Source organism: Entelurus aequoreus, linkage group LG16 (assembly GCF_033978785.1).
Source record: "Entelurus aequoreus isolate RoL-2023_Sb linkage group LG16, RoL_Eaeq_v1.1, whole genome shotgun sequence".
Taxonomy (NCBI): domain Eukaryota; kingdom Metazoa; phylum Chordata; class Actinopteri; order Syngnathiformes; family Syngnathidae; genus Entelurus; species Entelurus aequoreus.
The window spans coordinates 39,431,014-39,454,880 of record NC_084746.1 but is presented as its reverse complement, the minus strand read 5'-3'; the positions used below and the strand labels follow the sequence as shown (position 1 = coordinate 39,454,880).

The window sequence follows — 23,867 nt, the reverse complement described above, 5'->3', positions numbered from 1 at the left end:
TCAGTTGTCATTTAGAAGTTTTTCTGTGGCAAAACTATAATTATTCTCCGGAAAATGTGCTTTGTGTTAATATTTTTGGGTGTAATTTTCACTGTTGTTTCGGCTTTCAACGGACCGTTTGGAACGCATAAATACCAACAAAAACATAGGTAGAAGTGTACTAAAAAACAGGTTTTAGTGTTTACCTGGACTGCAGTACCAAAAGTGTCCGTTTGGGGCCGCTACTTCCTTTCACTTGCACGGCACCGCCTCCTACTCAGTCCAGGAAGTTTTATGTTTTGATTGGGACGAGTAGGCGGAACCTTGCTGCCGATTGGTCAACGGGTTCCGGTTGCGGCCTCTGATTGGCTACCGCGCTTACAGCGGAGCTTTGAGCAGGCAATGCCGGGTCTCCAAACCGGCGCTGTAGCGCCCCCTCCCCAAATGACTTCCCTCACGCGCACTAACACACACAAAACGGCTCTTTTACGCCTCTGTTGCGCCTCCACTTCGCTCCTGTGTCACACTTTTCTTTACTACCACTTGAAATGTGACTCCCACAACGCCGGCTTTTCTGCTGCTCCTTGACAAGCTAAGGGGATTTTTTTGTGGTGTGACGGGCACCTTTCAGGCGTGTTGGGCAGTTTGGGGAGCAGCCTGGGAGACCCTTGGAGACCACCTTCTGCCATGATAGTGGATTTGTTTGCCCTGCTCGGCGTGCTGCTCATCACTTGTTCAGGGATGGAAGGTAAAGAAAGTGACACTTGTGACGTTAGGACACACGTGCTTATTCATTGACATCCTAACCTCATTCCAAATGCTCGTCATCGCTTCTCTTTAAAGTTGTTGTTCCCTTCACTTTTTATGTGCTTGAGTGCGTCATTTTGGTGATAAAACACTGCTGAGGTTGCACCATCATGTCCATTCTGGTATCCATCCATTTTCTACCGCTTGTCCCCTTTGGGGTCGCGGGGGGTGCTGGAGCCTATCTCAGCTGCATTCGGGCGGAAGGCGGCGTACACCCTGGACAAGTCGCCACCTCATCACAGGGCCAACACAAATAGACAAACAACTTTCACGCTCAGATTCACACACTAGGGGCCAATTTAGTGTTGGCCATTCAGGTATTATAGGTGGAAAACCCCCATCAATGCACCATATTTTCTTGTTATTTTTAATCCTAATAATCTCACCAGCTCTTATATAGTTGTTATCTCCCTTCTTTTCATTTCCGCTGGGAGGACACTGAGCTGTGTCACAGACACCGGACCACTGTGGTCCACCTTTGATTGTATCACACAGCAAATGCTCATAATGTGGCAGGACAAAGGCAACCTTCAGATCTTTCCACTTGGCATCAGTTTTTGTGTTGTGTTTGGGGTTTTTTGCAGTGTTTTATGGAACTATTGTTCTGCAAAAAAATGCTAGTTGAAGATCCTGTATTTGACAGGAGGGCTCTGCTGTTTTTAGGGTTTACTCCATAAACCAGAGATGGGAAAGTATTTTGACTCGGGGGGCCACATTGAGAGAAAAAAAAGTGTCTGGGGAGGGGCCTATGTGTGTATAAATGATATGTACATCCATCCATCCATCCATTTTCTACCGCTTATCCCTTTCGGGTCACGGGGGGTGCTGGAGCCTATCTCAGCTGCAATCGGGCGGAAGGCGGCGTACACCCTGGACAAGTCTCCACCTCATCACAGGGCCAACACAGATAGACAGACACCATTCACACTCACATTCCCACACTAGGGCCAATTTGGTGTTAGCTGTAAAAATCTGCTGTACAGTATGTGTGTTTGGGTCCCTTTTTTTCCAGGAACACTAATACCAAAAGTCACATGGTCCAATGGAATTCTACAAAAGTTATGACAGACCACCTCAAAAAAACGGAATGGAATTTTACAGTTTTACTGAAAGGAACACCCAAAATGTACATAAAAATAAAGAAAGTGGGATTCACAAGATTAACTATGAACAATAAAAGACTGAATATTAACAACAAATGAACATATTTTACTAACATAGTTGTGTATCTTTTACAATCAAGCAAAACAACAAAAATGTAACAAACAGAAAAATATGAATGCAAAGGGTAATAAACACCTACAATATGATATATTATCACTTTTATGCAGACATTTGCAAAAATTAGGACTAAAGTAGTGAAGCCGTATTTTCATTTACACTTAAATTGCATTGACAATTTAGTTAAGCGCAAAAATTAGGACTAAAGCAGTGAAGCTGTATTTTCATTTACACTTAAATTGTATTGACAATTTAGTTAAGCGCAAAAATTAGGACTAAAGCAGTGAAGCTATATTTTCATTTACACTTAAATTGTATTGACAATTTAGTTAGGCGCAAAAATTAGGACTTAAGTAGTGAAGCTGTATTTTCATTTACACTTAAATTGTACTGTCAATTTAGTTAAGAAACATACATGTTATCATTAATTTAGTTAGATGTTTTTATTTTTCTATTTTAGCACTGCATAACTGTATGTACATTTATTTTTCATAAGTTTTTATAAGTCCCTTCTTTCGCAGTTTATTTGATTAGTACTGTATTTATTTTTGTAATCGGCCTGACCTAAGCCTTGATGACACTTTGTTGAATAACACATTCTTTCATATCATCCTGTTAAACTGTAAGTAGGTTAGATATCATTGTTGAACTTTTGACAATTAAAATTAAGAGTAATATTACAATTACAGTGTTAATATTTGAGTGGGTCCCAGCTCCTTCTGTAGGGGAAAAGTTGGGGTCACAAAGGTTAAGAACCGCTGCTTTCTCTTACGTATCCTATATTTTACAGTTTTTAGGAATGGACTGTGGCTTATGTTAATATGTGCTTTTCACCTCTGCATACGGTTATGCAAATGTTGTCAATTTGATGTTAAGATTAGTGGAAGCTGTGCAGAAGATGTTTTAGGCTGTGTTGAAGAAACACAGATAGGCAGGGGGGGTGGCCTCCCCTGGGGGTTACCGTGGTAACAAGGACAAAAATTACTTGCTTGTAATTCAGTCACTAATTGAAAATAGTTTGTTCCATAGACGGGTTTTAAAATCTGTTGCGTTTTTTCCCCCGTCTTTTTCACGTGTGCAATCTTCAGCAAAAGCATCAAAATGAAATGCCAGCCTCTAAAGCTGTGTGATTGACTCAAATATAAGACTTAATACGAGTCAATCTCCTTTTCAAGCCCTGTTTTGGTAAATATATATTTTTAAGGCATCATTTCGTAATCAGTGACATCATATTTTTTGGATCATATTTTTTAACAGTTGAATTGGAGTTGTTTGATGACTTGTTTTTAAAGTCTACTAAGCACTTATTTATTGCTGTTGTTCAACGCTAGCTTAGCTATTAGCATGCCTACTCCTGGCTTTCTCTCTTTCTCACATTTTTTGCCTCGTCCTCCGGTGATAATAATACTTGGTAATGTGACTTAAGACACTAAGAAATGCATTTTATTTACCGTTATGGAGATGATTATTATTAAATTAGGGCAGCAGTTTGCAAACATTTTTCACCAGGTACCACCTCAGAAAAAACTTGCCTCTTCAAATACAGTAGCATAGTAGTCCTAAATATTCATTAAAAACAAGGCAGAGGTTTTATTCAACAAGTATATTCAATCTTTTTGGCCACTGTAACATTACACACAGTTTGAACAGTAACACTGTGAATATAGAACAAAAACCCACTGTACTTTAATCAAGTGATTATTTGGCGTAACACTAGATTGAGTCCGTGTACATGTGGTACATGTAACACAGTGTAAGAATCAATAGTCTAGGGCAGTGGTCCCCAACCACCGGGCCGCGGCCCGGTACCGGTCCGTGGATCGATTGATACCGGGCCGCACAAGAAAAAATATGTAAAAAAATAAAAATATATATTTTTTTATTTTTATTAAATCAACATAAAAAATACAAGATACACTTACAATTGGTGCACCAACCCAAAAAACCTCCCTCCCCCATTTACACTCATTCACACTCATTCGCACAAAAGGGTTGTTTCTTTCTGTTATTAATATTTCTGGTTCCTACATTAAAGATCAATACAGTCTGCAGGGATACAGTCCGTAAGCACACATGATTGTATATTTTATGACCAAAAAAAAAAAAAAATACCATACCATACCATCTCATTAGCACCAGGTGCGTTGAGTGCTGATGGAAAGCAGCTGCTTGCTGCCGCCGGAGTGACGCGTGCAGGAGATGAGCGCCTGTGGGTGTGTCCCGAGGTGCGCTCCGCGGGACTCCTTGAGTGCGCAGCGGCATGCGCTTGTGCCGTGACACTTTTAAACTTTAATAGTATCCAATATTGCAACAAATATTACAGTATATTATCATACTTTCCAAACATTTTTTGTCTAAATAAAAATAAATACAAATACTTTACAGCAAACCACCCATCAAATGAATAAAAATTACAATAAATTCTGTTTTTGACTGTAAAATCTGTGCTTGTTGTTTTTAAAGGTGTATTACTGTAAAATGAAAGACGGTACATTTGTTTTTACGGTAGAAAAACTAGCGGCTAAGTTGCCACAATAAAAAAAAATAATTTGTACTGTTTTTCCATGAACAATATAATGTTGTAAAAACCAATGTCAATTTAATAGTACAATTCTGGCAACTAAGCTGCCAGCTTTTTTCCCCTAAAGCCCCCAAAAAAACAGTGGTACTGTTTTTCCATTTACCGTAAATTGTTGGAAAAAAACGGGGGTGTTTTTGTAGCCCGGAAGAGTTAGGGCTGCAAAGGATTCTGGGTATTTGTTCTGTTGTGTTTATGTTGTGTTACGGTGCGGATGTTCTCCCGAAATGTGTTTGTCATTCGTGTTTGGTGTGGGTTCACAGTGTGGCGCATATTTGTAAAGTTGTTTATATGACCACCCTCAGTGTGACCTGTATGGCTGTTGCTCAAGTAAGTCTTGTAGTCCCTTGTGTGTGCCTAATAGAAGCCGCATACAACATGTGAATGGGCCATTACGCTGTTTGTATGGAGAAAAAGATGACGCAATGACAGGTTCTAGAGGACACTAAAGGCAGTGCCATCACGGCATGCGGGCCGCACTAACATTAAACTGTCATATTAAGGTGGGGGCCGCAAAATAACATTTCGCGGGCCGCAATTGGCCCGCGGGCCGCGTGTCTGAGACCCCTGATTTAAAACAATTTGTGTAATTAATAGTGAAATCCAGAGGCAAATTCATGCATTATTTGCTGTTACAAGCGGCCCTCTGATGGCAGCCATGTGGCCCTCAATGAAAACCACTTTGACATCCCTGGTCTAGGGAAACTGCTCCACACTGTGTATGGAGATACATAATTAGCTGCTCGCCGCTAGTCAGCCAGAGAGAATCTGCGTTTGTGATGGGCATTAAAAAGCTATTAATCGGCATGCTTTTTGTGACGATGGTTTGATACCAATCGATCAACACATCTCTATCTGTGATATCCATGATCATTTTGGTCAAAATGACAGTGATGTGAAATGTCCGTATTGTTACATCCTTAGGGGGGAGCCAAGTGCTGAAGATCATTATGGCTTTGGTCTTATGCTGACGTTTCAGGTTCTTTGACAACATGATTCAAAATGAACGTTGTCTTGTTTTTATCTTTTAAAACTAAAAGCGGTGGAATGGTTTCAATATTTTTTTATATCAAGTTTAAGGCTGCAGCTAACGATTATTTTTCTATCGATTAATCTATAGATTATTTTTTTTCGATTAATCGGTTATCTATAGATTATTTTTTTCGATTAATCTATAGATTTTTTTTCCTTTTACCGATTATTTTTTTATTCAAAATGAAGATGAAAAAATAAATGTAGGCCCGTTTTTTCAAAAGGCATGGCTTTTATTTACAAAAAAAAGAAGTATGGCCACTCAGTCAACATTGACAACAACATGACTAAATATTCTGTAACAATGTAAACATTTAAAACTTTTAACATTTAACAAAATTAAAAGTAGCTTATTTGCTTTTTAATGTGCAAATATAAAAGTCAACATCCAGTGCAAATCTTAATATTCTGCAATAGTATAAGCATTTGAAAAGTAAAAGTATTCCTTATTTTGCTTTAAAATGTGCAAAAATAAAGATAAACATCCAATACAAAAAAGTGCAAAACGAAATATTCTGTAACAGTGTAAACATTTCAACAAAAATGAAAGTATTGCTTATTTGCTAAAATGTGCAAAAATAAAGATAAACATCCAATACAAAAAAGTGCCAATCTAAATATTCTGGAGCACTGTAAACATTAAGTATTGCTTTTAAAATGTGCAAAATAAACATCCAGTCCAACACAGTACACAATAACCAATTCTACTCATTCCAGTGAGTGTCTAACAGTTGTAATGAAGAAAGGTTAGCATGTCTACATGCTTTGCTTCTCTTCTTGTTTACAATATTCCCAGCAGCTGAAAATAGGCGCTCAGAAGGGGTCGATGTGGCTGGAACTGAGAGCTAATTAGCCTTCACCTCAAGCCAGGACTGCGAGTGAGCTGAGCTGCAGTTTAAGTTTCTAGAAGGTCAACGGGCTCATAGTGATGTTACTAGTAGTTGACTGGGAGGTGTTTATTATCATTTGGGGAGAGTCCGCTGCCTGATGCTCACCTGCTAAACACCTATCTGCTCCACGCTGAAGCGCTGACTACATGCGCTCTGAATACGCACTGCTGATTGGCTGACAATGCTTTGTGTGTACCAATCAGATGGTTGTGTGGGTGGGACAATGCTGCGTGCTGAGACAGAGGCAGACAGAGCAAAGCAGCTTGTTAAGACTTTAGCTTTAGCTTAGAAACTCGTTCGGTACACCCCCGTACCGAACCGAAAGCCCCGTACCGAAACGGTTCAATACAAAACACGTACCGTTACACCCCTAGCAGATACAAATGACACATTCATGTTTTTGTGTAATGATGACAACGTATGCTCGCGCGGACGATTGACTAGTTGATGGTTTTCTTTTCAAAAGTTTGTTCATAGCCTTTGTGCTGCTATGATAGGCCATTTACGCTCGACGCAGTGTGCATACAACAACATTATTAGGCCCGTTATTGTAATACTCCCACACTTTTGACCACTTTTGGCATGCTTTTCCCCCCTCGCTCGCACCGCTCGCATCGTCTTCTTTGATCGTCTGCTTTGCGCTTCGCCATGACGGTAGTGTGACGTAAATATGCGACGCGTCGACGCACAAAAACGGCGTCGACGTATTTACGTAACCGATGACGTCGACTACGTCGACGCGTCGTTTCAGCCTTAATCAAGTTTGAACAACTGTTTTAGTCCCAAAGTTTTGAAGTAGAATTATCATGATATCGACACGGTGGCTGTGTTGATGTAAAACGCTGCCGTATAGAACCCATGTACCATGTGCCATGCTGACGCCTATGAGAGATGTCGGTTCGATGCATTGTGATATTGGTATTGCCTTACTATGTTCTAAACTGGCTATCAAAGCATAGCAGGAACAAGAAGGAACCTTTACATTACACCTCGTCAGTACTGGTGTCTACACTCACATAGCCACATGTTTCTAGCCACACACAACTGTCATTACCCATTGCTTGTTTCTATTTGCCTTTAAACCAGTTATGCTTAAATAAACTCAGTAGTTTTTACCGGCCTGGAACTGCAGGGCTTGGGGATGCTCCAGTGGTGGAAGGGGGTGGTGTGGATTGTAGCTCGACTAGCCGGGAGGTCTTGGAGTTCCAGTGCAATAAGCAGTGTGCATGATTACTCTTATGTGAACGCTACGAGCTAAAATACGCTCGGTATGATTAGAGAACAATAGTCTCTTAGGTTGCTGCTTTGATTATCGTGCTATACCATGGCTTATCGAGAGTGCAAAAGAAAATATTGCAAATAAACAATATGTATGGTGTGACAAACAAATGTGCTTGTGAAACTCAACAGATTAGAATATCAGGCAAAGGTCCAAGCAATTACATTTTTTTAATGAATATATGACATGCAACTGGAGATACAGTATTTCAAGACTTCTTCAGATGATTATAGCATACAGCGAATGAAAACCTTGAATTAAAAATTTCAGCGAATGTTGGGTTTTTAAAAAACTGTAAAATGTGATTATTAAATATAACAAATACAAGCTCAGGGTTTCCCACACATTCATTTATTTGTGGCGGCCCGCTACGAAAGAATTACGTCCGCCACAAATTAAAAAAATTAAATAAAATAAAAAATTAAATAAAAAATATATATATATTTTTATTTGTATTTTTTTTAATTTTTTTTGGTCCTCCAGCTTCTCAGGCAAATCATATAGTTGATGTAGATGCCCATATCGGCTGTCCAGATTTTCTTTACAAAAGAAGTGTAGGATACTTCTCTTGTTGCCTTATTTGTATTTGACTTTATTAAATGTATTTATATTAGAAACACAACATGTGTATACAACAAAGGGTGCAACGTCTGCAGGCAGTAGGAAACACATGGTTAAGTGTAGGGAGTAAAACTGATGGCAGTCTAAAGTTCAAGATTTTTGGAGCTCTTTGTTCAGTGGATAAGATGTTTGATGAAGCTCTGTGTCTATCTACCACCACTACTGTTTTCTGTTTATTTGTTACTGACTGTGGCAGGACACCTCTGCCTCTGTTTCACTTTATGTTGCTGGTAAATAATATGGTTGTAGTAGTAGGCTAAAGTTAAATTATTTAGTATGCACTAATTAAAGGGGCAGAGCTTTGAGACATTTTAGCTTTTATATTTTATAAGATATATTTTTTGTAAGAACCACAATTAATAAATATATTTCAGTGAATAACTTATTGTTCAAATCTGTATATAAATATGTACATAGTGTTGTAATTATATTGTAAAATGGATGGATGGATGGATGGATGTTTAAAACAAAACTGTTATTATTAATTAGTAAGTATACATTTTTTGAGCCTTTTTAGAGAAAATCAAATCATTGTAGTAAATTATGCAAATTACTCGATGATGTCATGGTGACCACGCCCATAGCCACATCCATAGCCACGCCCCCACCGCCACAGGTATCTAGGCAGTTTATGGGAAACACTGCAAACTTGACATATTTCACTTTGTATGTAATGAGTTTATGTCAAATATGAAGTTCAGTTGATATGCCCATTTAAATAAGTGTTTTACAGCCCTGTATTTGAACAGGCTTGCATCTTCTGGAAGACTATTCCAAATTTTAGGAGCATAAAACTGAAACGCAGAATCACTATGGTCGGTCCTGACTCTGGGCACCAATTGGAGACCACTCTCTGAGGTTCTCAAAGCTGGAGATGGTTCATATGGTTCTAACATGTCAGAGATGTACTTTGGTTCAAGACCATGAAAAGACTTGCAGAATTGTTTTAAAGTCTAAGAAGCCGGTGCAGTGACCTAAGCACTAGACTAATATGGTCACATATCCTCGTTCTTGTCAGGACTCAAGCAGCAGCATTTTGGATGTACTGCAGCTGCTTTACCGCTGGTTTAGAGAGCCCAGTGAGAGGACCATTACAGTAGTGTGACCTGCTGGAGACAAAGGCATGCTAGACAAAGTAGCGTTATTTCTTCACATAAATACTTAAGTAAAAGTAAAACGTATGTTGCATTAAAACTACTTAAAGTGCAATTTCTCAAAAAACTTACATTTACTCTAGTAACACATTACTACCCACCTCCGGGCTTAGCAAACATTACAATGTGTATATGACAACTAAAAGGGCGCTAAAAAGCAGAAATAAGCAACATACAATTGCAATTTTTAGACGTCCAGCAAAACTAGTTTGGATCATGACAATATTTAATCCTTTTTGCTGCCAATCATTCACGCATCCATGAAGAAAATGGCCAAATCTGACAATTTAAACCTACCCTTTTCCAGTAGCCCACAGGTAGTTTTCCTGAATTCCTGGATAGAAAAAGCAACCAGGAATGAGAAAGTGTAATCTTGTTGTTGGTACACAAATTCACGGATGGTGTAAATGTTTATCTTAACCAATCAGTGAGCAGTGACACAAAATGCATGTTAACATCTTAACAAACTGATATTTCTGCTAAATAAAAAAGACTTTGTGTAATGGTGGTTTAGTGTGCTAAAGCTATTACGGCGAGCTGGGGCAGCAGACATGGCCTCAGTCCATAATGGAGGTTTTTATTTTGCAAACAGTGAAAAGACCATCGGCGTGCAGGCGCGCCCGTGCGGACCGTGACCAAGCCCGGCGAGCGTCGACCCCTGCCTGCTGCTGGTGTACCTGCCGCGCTGTAAATGCGGCGGCTGTTGTGCGAAAAGTGCGACGCTCGCATGAGGGTGGTGGAGCTGGGACTAATGGTGTGCACGCAGGTTCATTTCATCACAATATCTTTTTCACATTTTTCCGCAGAATGAGGTGCACTCGCTCACACTCCTGGTTCCAAACACACAGTACCCCTTGCAGCTCACTTTACCCATGAGACATTTGAGCCTTGGGAAGGCCAGATGGTGGATGGGAGATGGGGGGCTGGTATGTGTGCGTTTGTGTGTGTTCCTCATCTCTGCATGGCTCGCTGAAATGTTTCAGTGAGCAGCATGATAACAGGATCTGCACCACGATTTGTACTCAAGCGCACGTTTCTACCTAGAAATACATTTCGGTTCAGGTGGTTTAGTCTTTGCAATATTTATTGAGCTGTCAAAAGTTGTGAATGGTACAAAATAACTGATCTGATCTAAACCTGCACACATTCTGGTTCTTAGAAAAATCTGCGGCTGTCAGGTTGATTTTTCTTTCCACATTTCTGGCGTTGTTCTTGTCAAAAGTGGTATAGCGTGCAAAAACAAGCGATCCATACTATGCTGTACTTGTTGTTTCAGTGACGAGAGACACAATGCAGTCCTTAGACTTTGGTCGAGAGAATACGGGAATTGAACTGGGCAATTACAAAAAAAGGCGTCATTTGCCACACTCAGAAGAAGAAAGAACACATTATGCTTGTCCTTCATTGCTGTCCTTTGTTCATGTCTCTGTTTTTCTCCTTCTGTATTGACTCAAATATTAGACTTTTTCTCCAAGACCTGTTTTTGGAAAATGAATTCAAAGACAAACCTATCTTAAAAATATTCTCTTTAAAATCACGTTTTCACTGGTAGGTTGCAATAAAATAAGACTTCATATTTGTTGCTGCTGGACAGTTGTTTGATGACTCTGCTTTATTGATCTCCATAATCTTAACTCATTCTATGCTGTTTGCCCAACCTTTCAGGGCTGGAGCCATTGATTACTTTAGAAATCTATCGATTAGTTTGTTCTATTAATCAAGTAATCAGATGTTACATTTATAGCCTCAATGCGTATATTCTGGAAAATAGCTTGCTTGCCTTGATCCTAATTATTTTTTCTAATAAATTCACATTATCAATAAAAAAATATATATTAGGGGTGTAAAAAATAATCAGTACAAACTAATAACCGATTTTAACTTTAGAGATATGAATACATCGTTTGGCGAGCCTCTGGATCGATCTATATGTAATATGGATTGGTTGATGTCTGGTTGGAAAGTCATGAATTGGTTGATTGTAGATCTCTTACAAAATATGGCCGCCCTCATATTGCGAGACTTCTCTGACGACGTAATACGAGAGTACCGTTGTCGTTTGAGACTGACAACGACAAAGCAACTTGGCAGACGGTAATTCTGATTTGACTTACGGAAAGAACCAATCACAGACAAATCCATACATTTTTGTGCCTAAATCCAGCCAGCCACGGAAGGCACCACGCAGTGTAAACCAATCAGAAGCAACCTAAGGCGGGTCTTTGCGTCTTTTTTTTTTTACACACATTCCAGGCGCAGTGTTGTCAACTTGGCGACTTTCTCGCTAAATCCAATATCTTTCCGACTGCTCTTAGTGGTTTTCTTTCTTAAAAACGACTAGTGACAAATCTAGCAATTTGTTTGGATGCTTGGAGACATGCAATAACAATAAAGTCCATTCAGAGCAGAGAATAGAGGCACACCCATTGTGCAAAGCTGTGGCCGTTTCCGCCTTGGTTGAGATGTTTCCTCACTGTCACGCTTGAAATAAAAACAAACCTATCGTTCATGTCAATGAGCCAGTCAATAGATGTGTTTCGTTTGCAAATATCACAACCCTTCAGTCTCTTGATCAAATTTGATACTCTAACTTTTAACAATGTAGAAAAAAGGAAAACACAACTGATCAACGGAATAAAATTAATTTACAGTTCTAATTATAAATTGCATTTTTTAACTCACACATCTTCTTTTCTTTTCTTTGAGTTTATGGATTGCAATGCCTTGATGTTGACAGGTCTACTATTTGCTCATTAATAACACAGGAACCGCCTGTTTTGTATGGTAAATGGGTTGTACTTGTATAGCGCTTTTCTACCTTTTTTTTAAGGAACTCAAAGCGCTTTGACACTATTTCCACATTCACCCATTCACACACACATTCAGTATGTGTCTATTAAAAAAAAAAAAACACATGACATTGTTCTGACATGATACATTTAATTTTCAATTTTCCGTGCAAAGCTTACATCCGCATCGAATCGCATTGACTCGTATCGAATTGTAATCGTAAATCATGCATCTCACCTGGATAGTAGAAGGACAAGGATGGAGTCCAACACGTTGGTACACATTGACAGCCAAATTATACCCAAACGACACATAAAGGCGCTTGGTTCCATCCCCCTTTTCTTGGCGAACATTGTTAATCATTTTTCATCTAAATGGGGATATAACAAGATTCTATCAGTTGGCATCCCAATGACAGCAGACATCGTACAGTAAGCGATGTTTTATTGTTTGTTGGCTCTCATGAAATCTGCAGTGAGTAATACTTAGTGATGAAGAAAAGCAAACATTGCGATGCGTTCTTGAAATGAATGCGCCACGTACGCTTAAAATGAGGTGACCTGGCAGGTATTAGCATGCAGTGTTACAAAATGACTTCTTGTCTTACATAAGGATTGTGAAGGATAGGCAACATTACAAAAAATGTGCAGTTCCCCTTTAAGACATAAACCATAAAAAAAAACTATTCAGTGTTTATAATGTAATGTATTATGAAATAATAATGCAAAAAAACTATTTAAAAAGGATATTACATTTTATTTCCCATTACTGTAGACATGTTTATCATTGTACTGTTGTTGGAAGGTAAATTACTATGTTTATTGAATAAACATACAAAAAATTGACTAATTTCTGTAAGCAAAAGTTTGACTTAAATACATATTCAACATCTTAAATTGCATTTTTTCCCCAGTTGGTAAAATGAGGTCGGACGTTATCTTTTTGTTTATTGCTAACACGTGATCACAACATTCTCGTTTCCATTGTATACATTGTTTTGACCTATCGCATGTTTTTATATCATTTATTTTTTAATTGTGGCTGTTTTTGCTGTTCTTAAATGTATTTCTGTAACTTAGTTTTGCTGCCCTCTTGGCCAGCTCAGTCTTGGAAAAGAGATTTTAATCTCCAATGAGTTTTTACCTGGTTAAATAAAAGATATTGACTGATTGATTGTTTATGGGCTTGCTGTATATTGCCCATCCGATTTGAGGCGGAACTATTCCCACAACGGGACATTTGGCTCTGGAATCACATTTTCCGCCTTTGCGAAAATTCTCACCGGCGATTGGCGAGTAGGGAGGATGTCTGTTTGTGCTTCTTGTGTGTGTGAAGCTGGCGGTCTTGCTCTCCGCCCAGCAAGACAGAGATTGTGAAGGACTGAAAAAAGGGCTCATCTGGGGGTGTATTAGTGCCCAAGGCATGGGTACCTTACACATCTGTTAAGGCACCAATAATGCTGAAAGGTACATACAGGTTTTGGAGCAACATATGTTGCCATCCAAGCAACGTTATCATGGACGCCCCTGCTTATTTCAGCAAAACAATGCCAAGCCACATGTTACAACAGCGTGGCTTCATAGTAAAAGAGTACAGGTACTAGACTGGCCTGCCTGTAGTCCACACCTGTCTCCCATTGAAAATGTGAGGCGCATTATGAAGACTAAAATACCACAACGGAGACCCCCGGACTGTTGAACAACTTAAGCTGTACATCAATCAAGGATGGGAAATAATTCCACTTCAAAAATGTGTCTCCTCAATTACCAAACGTTTACTGAGTGTTGTTAAAAGGAAAGGCCATGTAACACAGTGGTAAAAATGCCCCTGTGACAACTTTTCTGCAATGTGTTGCTGCCATTAAATTCTAAGTTTATAATTATTTGCAAAAAAAATTAAGTTTCTCAGTTGGAACATTAAATATCTTGTCTATTGTTTTCAATGCAGCTAGAGCGATTCGGACCGAGAAAGCGACGATTACCCCATTAATTTGAGCAAGGATGAAAGATTCGTGGATGAGGAACGTTAGAGTGACGGACTAGAATGCACTGCAAGACATATCTGTTTTCGCTCTGACCGTAACTTAGGTACAAGCTGGCTCATTGGATTCCACTCTCTCTCCTTTTTCTATTGTGGATCACAGATTTGTATTTTAAACCACCTCGGATACTATATCCTCTTGAAAATGAGAGTCGAGAATGCGAAATGGACATTCACAGTGACTTTTATCTCCACGACAATACATCGACAAAACACTTTAGCTACGGAGCTAACGTGATAGCATCGTGCTTAACTGCATATAGAAACAAAATAAATAAATCCCTGACTGGAAGGATAGACAGAAAATCAACAATACTATTAAACCATGGACATGTAAATACACGGTTAATGCTTTCCAGCCTGGCGAAGGTTAACAATGCTGTTGCTAGCGACGCCATTGAAGCTAACTTAGCTAGGTAGCTAACGTGATAGCATTGTGCTTAACTGCATATAGAAACAAAATAAATAAATCCCTGACTGGAAGGATAGACAGAAGATCAACAATACTATTAAACCATGGACATGTAAATACACGGTTAATGCTTTCCAGCTTAGCGAAGCTTAAAAATGCGGTTGCTAACGACGCCATTGAAGCTAACGGGACCTCACAGAGCTATGATAAAAACATTAGCGCTCCACCTACGCCAGTCAGCCCTCATCTGCTCATCAACACCCGTGCTCACCTGCGTTCCAGCGATTGACAGAAGGACGAAGGACTTCACCACGATCATCCGTGCGGTCGGTGGCTAGCGTCGGCTAGCGCGTCTGCTATCCAAGTAAGTCCTCCTGGTTGTGTTGCTACAGCCAGCCGCTAATACACCGATCCCACCAACAACTTTCTTCTTTGCAGTCTCCATTGTTCATTAAACACATTGCAAAAGATTCACCAACACAGATGTCCAGAATACTGTGGAATTATGAGATAAAAACAGAGCTATTTTGTATTGGCTTCAATGGGGTACCGATACTTCTGTTTCACTGGCTACGTCACGCGCATACGTCATCATCCAAAGGCGTTTTCAACTGGAAGTTTAGCGGGAAATTTAACATTGCACTTTATAAGTTAACCCGGCCGTATTGGCATGTGTTGCAATGTTAAGATTTCATCATTGATATATAAACTATCAGACTGCGTGGTCGGTAGTAGTGGGTTTCAGTAGGCCTTTAAATGCTTTTAAATCTAAACTGAAAGCATTTGAAGGAGCCTCAGTTATGTGAAACTGTTTTACTTGATGTCCATCCTGTCATTTTAATGTGTAACTTTGCTGCCTCTTGGCCAGGACTCCCTTGAAAAAAGAGGTTTTTAATCACAATGGCATTTTTTTCCTGGTTTCCTGGTTAAACCCGAGTATATGATAGCTTTCCTCTGAAAAACGAACCCTCCAATAACTGAGTCAATGCACATTATTCATTACTGTGAGAAGTATAGTGTCGTATGTGTCCCGTTGCATTGCATTCCATACATACTAACTAGTCTTTCTCCTGCTGTCTGGTGGACAGTTTATATCCTCTTGTTTTCCGGTAACTTCCACACATTCCCAAGTCTGGAGATTATCTACAGAGATGCTATCACGTTACACTCTTCTATCCTCTGGCTCGAACCTTATCGCAGCAGGTGGCTGAGACCGTGTGTGTTTGTACATGACGTCTAAGGTTTTATCAGTGCCATCTCTGGAACAAATAAGACCAACAACGTCCCCAGCATTCGAGGTGCAGAGGTGGTGGTAGTGGTGGAAGGGAATCAGCCTCCAAGTGAATCATCTGTTACTGGAAGAGCCCGAGGTGGTGGTAGTAGTGGAAGGGGATTCAGCCTCCAAGTGAGTCATCTGTTACTGGAAGAGCCAGAGGAGCACAGTGAAGATGTTCTTAAAGACACACTGGTCAGACTCCATCTATGCTTACACAAACGGACTTGCTGCTGTGGCTATGCGATGACCCTAACACACACAGGCACGCAAACACACACACACACACAATTGTGAGGTGTAGAAAGGAAATTAGCCGGGACAGAGCTAAGAGCCTGAGGCCTGTGTTATTATTCATGAGGAAGTGCACGCCCATGTTGATGACATATTTCACCATTCCTCTGCCCCTCACTGCTACGTAAATATCAGCTCTTATTAGGACTTCTCAGTTAAAGGGGGTCCAACTTAGAGCAATTGCGCACCTCTGCGTGTGTGTGTAAGCGAGGGGGCATTAACATTATGCGGTGGAAAGAAAATAAAGTGTCCACTCTGTGCAAAATGGAACGTCGGCCTCTAAGAGGAACACTGATTGGCCAGTAAGTACATTGCTGCAGGGTGAGGACCTTTTTTATTATTCATTTATTTTTAACCTTGCATAACACGTTATGCCAATACCTGCCAGGCCTCGCAAGCTGGATAAGAGGATGCTGTGTTTTGGAGGTAATTACGTATTGATTGAAAGTGTTGCTCCATAGAAAACAAAACGCCTGCATCTAGATTTATAAGCGCACATCTCAGAGCAATTGCTGTGTTTTAAACAGGCCTCAGTTAGCATTTAAGAGTTTTGAAAAAAATAATACAGTGGAACAACGATTTACTAACCCCTCACTGTACAAACTTTACATTTAGGAACCACCGACTGAATGGAACTCTGCTTTGCGGCCATTTTGTGCCGAGCAGCACAGCCATGGTGATTGATCTCAGCATCGCAGCTACTGTGCTAGTTGTGTGCTTTTTAAGTGTCTTTTGGTCTTTCTAGTTTTGCTAGAGTTCAAAGAAAGCAATGGACAAGCGATGTGTGGTTCAAAACATTTAGGAAATAGCCACAGTGTTGTCGACATTGCTACCTCCTCTTTCCCGCGCCATGCTGAGAAGAATATAATTGTTTTCAAATCCTAATCATTGCAGCGAACTGGGTGTTGAAGTTCCATCAGGAGCTTTGTGTTTTCAAACTGTGAGTGCACCACAGGGCTAGTGACTGTGTGTGCGTGTCGGCAGGGTGGCTGAAAATCGGGACGGTTGAGCTAGTTGTTGTTGTTTTGGCCTTTCAATTAAATAGAAAGTTGATCCATCACCCCTTTATGTTTGTTTTATAAACAGTACTGTATATTGATTTATATTGTGTTCAATGTGTACAAACTTTTACTAAAATATGGACTTTTGTCAAGGCTCGAACCCATGAATCATATTTACATTGTTTCCTATAGAGAAATTTGTTTCGAGATATATTAACTTTTATATTAATTACCTCTGTTGAAGAGCCATTTAAGTTTCTAAATTAAGGTTCCACTTTATATATTTGTTTTACCTGAATATAAGACAGTCCTGGATACAATTCTTTATTTTTGAAGACTAATTTTGGAAGAGTATTTCAAAGAAAGGAAGGACAACGTTTATTGTATTTCTTTATTTTGTGTTGCAGCCGAATTTCTCCAAGTCACTGGTGAGTGAGTGACAGGAAGAAAAGCCATCGGGAGAAGTCGTTTGGGGCCACCTATAGTACTGATTTGCTAGTATCTAATTAAGGGTGGGCATAATAATACTCTGATCAGAAATATTCGGCCCAATAAAACACTGGCATAGAAACAAAAGTTCAGAACAATCAGACAAAAAAATCGTATACAATTATAATTACCGTATTTTCCAGACTATAAGCCGCTACCTTTTTCCAAAGCTTTGAGCCCTGCGGCTTATCGAAAGATGAGGCTAATTTATCAATTTTCTCTTCGCTAAGGGCCATAATTGTTTGTATCTAACAAATACTGTTCATACTACACCAACAGACACTGAAAAGGTTTGTCATAGTTTGATATGTCGTCATCTTTTGGACGAGTTCGCTCACTGCAGGTGCTGCGGGTTGACAATGTACTTCCTGTTTCGTGCCGGAAATATATTCGTCCATAGCGGTTCTGCTCGAAAGGATTCTCCATTCATCACTCTAAGCAATAGCTGTAAGTTATACAATATAACTAATACAATTCATATTTACTAAACTGTCCCATGTGTGATGTCAGTAGGAGTGTTTTCATGCATATTTGCATGTGCTTTAGTAATGTAATCAAGTTAGCGTCGTTAATATTAGCGAATATGCTAACACATTTACTTTTTTTTTTATCATGTCCTGTCCAGCCATTCAGACAAATCATATTGTTGATGTAGATGTCCATAGCTGCTGTAAAACATTACAATTTCTTGCACCTTTTGTATGTGCTATTGTAATGTAATCAAGCTAATGTTGTTAGCATTAGCAAATATGCTAACATGTTTACAAGTGTCTCTATTATTAACTTATAATGGCATTTTTCTTGTATTGTTTCAGTTTCGTAAATTCACTAAAACGTCACCGTTAAATTATGGAGTCTGTTTAACTGACTGGAGAGCAAGTTTCCGCTTCTGTTTTGTTTGATCAGCTGTTTTACTGCCATGTTACAGGCACTGTTTGAAAGCAAGTAAATACCGTTCTATTCTAGAATAGATGGTATTATAAAGGAAATTAAGTCCAATTCCCAGTCCCAATATAATTGAGTGACATATTATTGAATATCCACTTCCTCCTGTGTGCATACATTGGGATTTAACGACGTACCAAATGGATCTTGCTCGACATTCTGTGCTGACACTTGACCTCAACCTCCACACATGAATAAATAACGCCGTTCACCCGCTTTAACGTGACACATCTCAAGGTCACGCCGCAATCTTTTTCTAAAAAGTCATAAACCTTGGCGTGTTAAATATGGCGCCGTGTAACAAATAGGTCGCACTGTTTGGAGTCGTCCTTCCTCTTTGTGAGCTATTCATTATATCAGAGGCAAGATAGAGGACGCGGATTAGGAATCATTTGTGCGAGAGGCGAAGCGAGACAAAGAGAGAGAGGAGGAGGTATCTGCTTACAATCTTCTGGCTGCTAATGAGGACGCTGGTGGCTCGGGCTGCAGAAGCCTTGAGCGGAGAGTGTGTCTGCCCTGCACACATGTGGGAGTCCTTCTCACCCGGGAGTTTTTTTTTTTTTAACACAAATCACTACAGCAATGCACTAGTTAGACAAATAAAGTAAAGTAGTCCATTGAACATCGTTTGTGTTCCCTCCACCCCCTAGTCAGGAACGTGAGGGTGGAGTCAGACTTGGGAGACAAAAGTCACACGATGTACCAAACAGATTTTATAGCATTTAGTACTTTAGTCTAGCAAAGCTGTGGATTTGTACTACAAGCACTATAAGTGATCTATTATTTGTAAAGTACTCAAGCGTGTGAGCGTGTACTCTCTTGGGGAGTAGACGGAGGAACATCACCATCAACTTGTAGATTTCTCCTACTGATTCCTGGGCAGCTTGTATATTAAGTTGGTTTATGCAGCACATAATATTCCGTATTTTTCTTTACTACAGAGCGGACTAGTATATAAGCCGCACCCACTAAATTTAAGTAAACATTTTTTTCCCCATATACTGTATTAGCCTATAATCCGCTGATATACTGTACACATTCTAAAATTAGTTATTTACACAAATATTTTATAAATGGTTATTTACATAAAATTTTTCCAAGCGATGCCTGTAACACGGCAGTAAAACGGATGATCAAACAAAACAGAAGTCATCCTCATGGACCCACTAGCTGCGCAAGCTTAGCTCTCCACTCGGCTAAACAGACTCAATAACTCCACGATGACGTTTGGGTAAACTTACTGAGGAATTTGTGAAACTGAAACAATACAAACCGAATGCCATTGTAAGTTAATAATACTAACACTGACACTCGTAAACGTGTTAGCATGTTATCTAATGCTAACAATGCTTGATTCATTACGAAAGCACACATGCATCAAAACACTTCTACAGACATCAGACACGGGACGGTTTAGTGAGTAAGAATAGTTTTACTTATATTGTGAAACTTACAAATGTTGCTTGGGGTGATGAATGAAGAATCCATATGAGCAGAAACGCTATGGACAGTTAGAAGACAAAACTGCACTTCTACTTCCGGTTCAAAGCTCTAAACAGCAGGAAATACTTGTCGGCATTCACCCAGCATAACCTGCAGTGAGCGAACTCGTCCAAAAGATGGCGCCATAGCACAAACAATAACATACTATTTAAGTGTCTTTGCATGTGTTTAATGAAAACTAGTGGCTTTGGGATTGATATTTTACTACATTTTCACTTCATACTGAGAGATTGACTATGAATGATCTTATTTGATTGATTTAGACTAATGTAATTCAGAAATGTTTAAGTAAAAATGAATCTAAACTAAATGACAGCCCTACTTTGCATTAACTTGGTGTGCTTGGTTGAATAATTTTGATAGTAGTTGTACTGATCATGGATACTGTACTCTCTTCTCTCCACTTGAAACTAAAGCGAAGCGACACGAGGACAGCATCCTGCCTCACAGTCACATTGTGCTGAGATGACCTTAGATTGGTTATCAGTGATTATCTAGGGTGTCAAACTTGGGTCGCATCATTTCTTTTAGTGCGAGACTCTAGCCTGGCTTGACGACACCATGTCCACTGGCTTGTCTCAATTTACAAACACAACTACTTTGCAATGTTGTTTCAAAGTCACTTTTAAAGGACGTGTATGTATAATCAACATTGTTTCAAAGTCACTTTTAAAGGATATGTACAATCAATGTCAGTTTTAAAGGACATGTAGTATAATCCATGTCTTTTTTTTTTTTTGCGTAATGCAAATTTATCTACTTGACGAGCTATAGAGAAATGGCGTCGCTTCCGGGTGTGTTTAGAACCGCATTAAGGTGAAACTCTTTCTGTATTAAAAAAAATGTATGAATCATGATGATGAAAATTTATGGCTGAGTATAATTATTTCTTCGTTGTAAAATTAAAATATGGCTTTGTAGTCACCAAAATTGAAAGTCAATTGTTGAATTTGTGTAAATAGGGGGCAGATATTATACGTTTTTAACTTCTTTCTACTCCTTTTCATTCATATTTTACTTTAATGTTATGTTATTTATTTATTTTTTATTTTATTTGTTTGATTTTTTTATGAATTAAATAAATAAATGAACTGAATTGAACTGAACTTTATACGATTATAAACATATCTGCGCGTCAATATGATGATATATCAAAGATGTGTACATTGTATTTAAAATCAGAGCACACTTTTATGGTGGAGAATGTTTTGACGAAATAAAAGCAAAACTCGTAAATAAATATCTTCTTGTTTTGTCGTTGAATAAGGTTTAAAACATGATATGTTCAGGGTTTCCTCCAAACTGTCATAACTGTGGCAGTGGGGGCGTGGTTATGGGGGTGGTCACCATGACATCATTGAGTAATTTGCATAATTTGCTATGATATGATTTTCTTTCAAAAAAGGCTCAAAAAATGTATACACAAATTTAAAACATATGGTATTATGAATTTATATATATATATATATATATATATATATATATATATATATATATATATAAAAAATTTTTTATCGTTTTGCCATATTTAAAATTGCTGCCGCTTTTTGTACAAGGTACTTTGTTGAGATTTCTTCAAGTGTTTCCAGACTTTTAATGACTTTGTTTTAAGGTAAAAATAACTAGCAAAAATTCTAGCATCTTCTTCTGGTGTTATTATAGACTGTATTTATTTTTAGAGACTACTTCTGTCCCTCCATGTCCCTGACTTAAGAGGCTCCTGCGAGCATGATGTCACATTTGCTTGGCGCTGTTGCTCTAGTTTCACTTTCTCTTCTTCATACCTGCCACTGTCCTCTTAATATTTGCACATTTTGTAGAGGGCTGTCCGCGGGTATATCTGCAATATATATCGAAAATTACGTTTACATCACAGACATGCTGACAACGCTCCAGCGTGCGTTTTGTTTACATTCGGTTTCGGTAGCACGGTTTTCAGTGATCAAAGTCTTTTTTCGATTGTCAAGTTTTCGGTACATCACTTGTTAACAGTGCGCAAATAATAGGCTATATATTCATCAATTCATACTGTAACGACCAGCTAATGTTAATGTTGTATGTTCATGTGGTTGGAATTTGATGTCAGTTTTTCCATGGTCGCAAACACACCGTCCGTGCCTGCAAGGTGACTGGCAGAAAATTTGTTTCCAGGGAAGCGCGGACTCACAAGAAGAAAGTGTTTGCACGGGAGCTAAAACCTGTTGAATTGTGCCGTTTGTTATCGTAAGATTGGTAATAAAAGCTATAAATAGCATTGGACTTTGATTTTTTCTGGTGGCTAGAATACAGTATATTATCATACTTTAATTTTTTTTCAAGTGAAAAAAATAAACATTTTAATGGGTGCCGCATTCAATTGCAAAAAGGGGAAACCCTGAATGTTGTGCTTACCTACATGTGCGAGACAGCTGTGATTGACAATCAAAGCGATTATTTCCTCAGTGGGAAATGTTTTACAAAGTTTAACATCTAATTGTGACAAATATAAAATATTTATTTGTTAAATCTGTTAAGGCTGGCAGCAAAAAAAAAAAAAAAGTTTCTCAACTGAGTCCCTTCTTTTGCAGTATATTTGATTAGTATTTATTTTTAGGGTTTATCCTGTTAAGCTGTAAGTAAGTTGAATATAGCTACTGAATACGATTAAAATAAAGAGTAAGGTTTCTAATTGAGTGTTAGTAATTGCATGGGTTCCGGGCCGCACTGTAGTGGAAAAGTTGGGCCCCCGAGGTCAAAAAGGTTAGCAACCCCTGTTTTAAACCACTCTCGGTGACAATTGCTAGCACTGTGATTAATGGGTCTGTTTCATTATCTTATTTTGTCTCAAGCAGAGGAAAAGCAGATTTAAAATAGTTTTTGGTTGTTTGCTTCAGCATTTTTATGGACCTGTTGTTTTTATTTTAGTAAACAGCTAAAACTGCATCTCTTGAAAGTCTGTTCACAATAATTCATGCCTTCATAAAGCCACTTCTTTGGTTATATCTCTATTTTTATAATAATGTCATTAATTGAAATTAAAATACCTCAAATTGATGGCTTTTCTCAGCATTTTTTTTTTTCGGTAAGATTAAAAAAGAGAATCATTAAATTAATAAATCGCAAACATTTTTAATCGCTTGATAACACTATTAATCTAAAATATAAAGTAGGAAGAGGATTTATATGGTCCCATGCGTTGTCTACTTTAGCCACCAGAAAGCAATAATAGGTTGTGGCAATTCCAACTTTGCCATGTAGAGTGGCATTTTCCATCATTTCTGCAGCCTGCGTTGCAAAATGATTAACCCTCTCCCCTCTTCCTCTCACGCGAGACTCAACCAGGAATGGGGCCATATGAACCCCTTCCCTACTGTGGAGTCCATAAACGCTCTGAATTCAACCATTTCTCACATGAAACATAAACACTCCCTTTTTGCCCCAGTTAGTCCAAGACACCATTAATCAACCCACTCAATTCCACACACTGCATTCGTATAAGTCCACTATTATGCCCATGCCTATAAAAGATGTATTATCTCACCTTTTTGCCAGCACGTTGATCACTTTGCGTCCTTGCAGA

General features: G+C 38.8%; 1 pseudogene; it reads left to right on the top strand.

Annotated features, from left to right (window-relative positions):
- Positions 1 to 468: 468 nt before the first annotated feature.
- Positions 469 to 23,867, top strand: part of LOC133631212 (ephrin type-B receptor 1-like) — a 475,430-nt pseudogene continuing 452,031 nt past the window's right edge.